This window comes from Chiloscyllium punctatum, chromosome 36, assembly GCF_047496795.1.
Source record: "Chiloscyllium punctatum isolate Juve2018m chromosome 36, sChiPun1.3, whole genome shotgun sequence".
Classification (NCBI taxonomy): Eukaryota; Metazoa; Chordata; class Chondrichthyes; order Orectolobiformes; family Hemiscylliidae; genus Chiloscyllium; species Chiloscyllium punctatum.
The window spans coordinates 72,592,567-72,597,189 of record NC_092774.1 but is presented as its reverse complement, the minus strand read 5'-3'; the positions used below and the strand labels follow the sequence as shown (position 1 = coordinate 72,597,189).

At 47.5% G+C, this 4,623-nt stretch overlaps 1 non-coding gene across 1 annotated transcript; it reads left to right on the top strand.

Annotated features, from left to right (window-relative positions):
- Positions 1–3,622: 3,622 nt before the first annotated feature.
- Positions 3,623–3,694, top strand: trnae-cuc (transfer RNA glutamic acid (anticodon CUC)). The gene has a single exon. It is a non-coding gene; the product is annotated as a tRNA-Glu (tRNA).
- Positions 3,695–4,623: the final 929 nt, after the last annotated feature.

The window sequence follows — 4,623 nt, the reverse complement described above, 5'->3', positions numbered from 1 at the left end:
TCTGCAGCCTGGCTTCCAGCTCCATCTCTCTGTGCCGAAGGTCCTCCAGTATGTGTATTCCTTCGTTTCCAGCACCCAGAACGTCCCACCTTCTGCAAATCGAAAGACAAGTCCCACCCTGCCCTCTCCAATGTGTGTTGTGTAACTGCTTAATCATTTTTAGTGGCCCAGCAAAGGCTGATAGCCAAGTTCGGAAACCAGGAGGATGGCCTCAATCGCGACCATGGGTTCATGTCACATGACAGGTAACCCCACTTTACTGTTACGCTCTCTCTCTCTCTCACTCTCACACACACACACACACTTACATACTCACACGTTCGTGCAGAGCCTTTCCGATAGACATGCTCTCTCTCAGACACACACTAATACGCCCCCCACTCACACCCACGCATACATCTTCGCACATGATTACACTCCATCACACACACACTTTACCCAGCCTGCACGCGCACATACACACTGTCTCTCTCATTCATGCACTCACACATTTGGGGTGAATTTGCATTTGCAGGATTATATATTTGGAAATAGAACCAGTCTGACTCAATATTGGGATACAGACAGTCTCTCACCTCACAGCTTTCATGATTTGTTTGATGTGAGGTGTTACCTCCTTTTAGAAAACATCAAGTTTCCTGGAGAACGTGACTTAAAAGAAGTTCTGGAATGTACATATTAGTGAACCGAAATCTGCAGCCCATTTTAAAAGATGAAAGATTTAACAGTAATCTCGGTTTCTTCAATCCGTCACTTATGTTACATGACACTCTAATGTTTTTGCAATATATTCTGTGTCTTGTGATTCTACACCACAGCTACCTGAAGGAGCAGCACTTCGAAACCTCGTGCTTCCAAATAAACCTGTTAGAATATACCCTGGTGTTTGTGAGATTTTAAAACTTTGTTTCCAGTGAATACAGCCCACACCTCCCACTGTTGCCAGTAAACTTTGCAATTCCAATGAAACAATGAACCAGAAGTCCTGAAAAAATATACAATTTGTAACAATATTAGCTACTCATTCACTGGTCCTTCTGAGACATGACATTAGTGCTGGAGGCTGAAAGAAATGAGCAGCTTTAAAACAAAAACCTGTTGGACCTCACAGAGTCTAAGCCGGGGGGGAAGTTCAGGTAACCTTTACTACGACCCTATTTTGTTACAGCTTCAGATTTCCCCAGGAAAAAAGGCATACAAAAAGTAGTTTTTAAAGAAAACACCTCCAGGTCAAAGTGCACCCAGTCCCCCCACCCCACTTTCTTTGTTGGTCAGCTGAGTTGTCCGTTTGTAACTGGATCCCTGGTACAGCCGGGTAAAACATGCAGCTGGGATGACTGAGTGAACCCTTTCCCGCAACGGCAGTTTCCTTCACGAAAAAGGACATGAGTGAATCAGGTGGTGTTTTTTTCCCCCTAAAAGTGGCCTCATCCTTAGATTCTGAAGTCCAGATTACTGACCGAACTCCAATTCTGCCATCCACCGCAGTGGGATTCGAACCTGGGACGCCCCAGTGCTGGGTGGATCGGAGCACTTGGCCATCGCTCCTTCAATCCCCTTGTGCTGGCACGTGAACTCGATGATACCTCCGAACGTGGGAGAAGCAGGTGAAGCCCTTTTGGAACTTACACCAGGTGAATGGCCTCTCTCCAGTGTGGACCCACTGGTGGGTCAGCAGTGCAGCTGACTGAGTGAACTCTCCCCTGCACATGGGGCACGTGAATGGCTTCTCTCTGACTGAACCCCTTCCTGCACACTGAGCAGGTGAACGTCCTCACCCCATTCTGAATCCGTCTGTGGGTTTCCAGCACTAATGGGGAAGGGAATCCTTTCCCACAGTCCCCACATTTCCACGGTTTCCCCATTGGGTGGAGCTTTCCTTGTGTTGCTCTGGGTTTGAAATTACAAACAGAGCGGGGACATCGTCTTTTCCACCGCGAGGGGTGTGATTTTAATTCCCCAATCTGAGTAAATGGTTTGAAGCACTTTTCACAGTCAGCGCACTGAATCTGCCTCACTCGGTATCTCAGTATTCTCCCTGCCACACCAGTGTCCAAAATCTCTCAAGCAGACAAAAGCAAACATTTCTTCAGGACCATGGGGGCAATGGATGACGTATCTGACTCCACCTACTTGTTTCCACTGCAGCTCACAGCTTCTTCACACATCCCAATTAATCTTTCTCATTGTCATGAAACCGGCGTATGGGTGCAATTCCTAATCTGCAGGAATGAGAAACTTTTCACTGTCTCGCGTCAGTAAATGTCCCTGAGAACATCAGAGTCAAGTCACAGCGCTGTCAGAGGAGGCGAAGCTGAAAGAGACCCACATGCTGCTCATGGGCACATTTCACTTTCCCCAACTCACCGCCCCAACCACTGCGGCTCTTGGGAGTGGAAAGGGAACAAACACCAAAACCCGGTCTCAGCTTTGTAAATCTTCAGGAAATAAGAAAACTGTACATCCCTTCGGATCTTCCATCGTGGGTTGACAGCGTTGATTTTAAATGGCTGTCCAGTCAGTGTCGATTTGTTTTGGCTGAAAAAAATCTTCCTTATCTCATCCCAGCATTTCTTGCCACAGAGAACTGTGCGGCAGAGTTCATGTATATATTTCCTTGTATGGTATTTTGTAAATTACATTCGTTTTCTGGTTGTTTGTATCGGGTATTTCAGGTTCATTAGCCGCTGTTTAAGTGTGTTGGTAAATGTGTGGGCGACAATGATGCTGAGAGGGTTGAGTTGTCTGGACATCATTTCCCAGATGTCTTTCTTGTAAAGGAATGTGCTCGGGTTTCTGCCGACGTTGTGTCTACTTCTGTCAGTTTGTTGATGTGCAATTGGCACACTGAGTTTATTGGGTCGGCCAAAATGAGGACTGCAGATGCTGGAAACCAGAGCTGAGATCAGAGTGGTGCTAGAAAAGCACAGCAGGTCAGAAAGCTTCCGAGGAGCAGGAAAATCGACGTTCCGGGCAAAAGCCCTTCATCAGGAATAGAGGCAGGACCCCTCCAGGGTGGAGAGATAAATTATGGCTGGGGTGTGCTGGGCCGAAGGTAGCAAAAAGTACAATAGGTGAATGGGGGTGGGGATGGAGGTGACAGATCAGAGAGGAGGGTGAAGCGGATAGGTGGGGAGGGAGATTGGCAGGTAGGACAGGTCCTGAGGACAGCGCTGAGCTGGAAGCTTTGGAATTGAGGTAAGGTGGGGGGAGGGGAAATGAGGAAACTGATGAAGTCCACATTGATGGCCTGGGGTTGATTTTACCCCAAGCGGAAGATGAGACGTTCATCCTCCAGGCATCGAGTGGGGAGGGAGCGGCGATGGAGGAGGCCCAGGACCTGCATGTCCTCGGCAGAGTGGGAGGGGTTTGAACTGTTGGGCCAGAGGGCGATGGGGTTGATTGGTGCCGGTGTCCTGCAGATGTTCCCTCAAGCGCTGTGACTTGACTCTGCGAGGAGTCGCCAGTCTCCCCAATGTAGAGGAGACTGCATCAGGTGCAATGGATACAAGAAATGACATTGTTGGACACACAGGTGAAAGCCTTCGAACGACCACGGCCCGGATTCGATTTCCGGGCAGGGAAGTAATTTTCCGTAGAGCTATTAGCCTGTGCTTGCATCTTCCTGGTGGTCTAGTGGTTTGGATTCGGCGCTCTCACCGCCGCGGCCCGGGTTCGATTCCCGGTCAGGGAATCTGTTTTCAGGGGGTTTAAAGGCTCCCCGTTCTTCGTAAAGGTTCTGTTCAGTTATTTATTGATCTTCGAAGTTCCTGGGTGCTGCAATGTGTCGTGGCTCGTTGAAATTGTGTCCTGATTCAGATATGTTTGGATGTGTAGGGGTGATTGCTTCTGTAGTTAAGTTCTTGGTTCGCGTGCATTGTTTTCCTGTAGACGCTGTTTTGAATTTACCATTGACTGTTCGCTCCACTGAAACATCGAGAAATGGCACTTTGTTGTTGTTCTCCTCTTTTGTGAATTTTATGACAGGAAGGATATTGTTGATGGTGTTGTAGGTTTCCTCTAATTTGTTTCAGTTTTTGATGACAAAAGTGTCATCGCTGTAGCGGACCCAAAGTTTGGGTTGGATCGTTGGAAGGGCTGTTTGTTCGAGTCTCTGCATTATTGCTTCTGCTAGGAATCCTGATGCTGGAGGTTTCGTGCGTATTTCGTTGATTTGTTTGTAGGGCTTGTTATTGAATATGAAGTGGGTGGTAAGGCACAGTTCCACGAGCTTGACAGTGCTATCTTTGCTGATGAAGTTGATGCTGTGTTTGTGTCTTTGGTTCTTCGAGTAGTGTCTTCTTTTCTTTGGCCACGTTGATGTTAATGGATGTGAACAGGGCTGTTATGTCAAAGGACAACATTAATCCATCCTGTTCTATCTCAGTGTCTTTGGTGTTCAGGAATTCTTGGATGGAGTAAATGGAGTGGAGTGAATCTTCGACTTGGTGTTTTAGTCTTCAGTAGAAGCCTTTGACCAGTGTGTATATTGGTGTTCCAAGTTGTGAGACTATGGTCTAAGGGGGGCTCCTGGTTTGACGGGGAGGAGAACAACAACAAAGTGCCATTCCTTGATGTCACAGTAGAGCGAACAGTCAATGCGGAACTTCAAACTGGCATCTA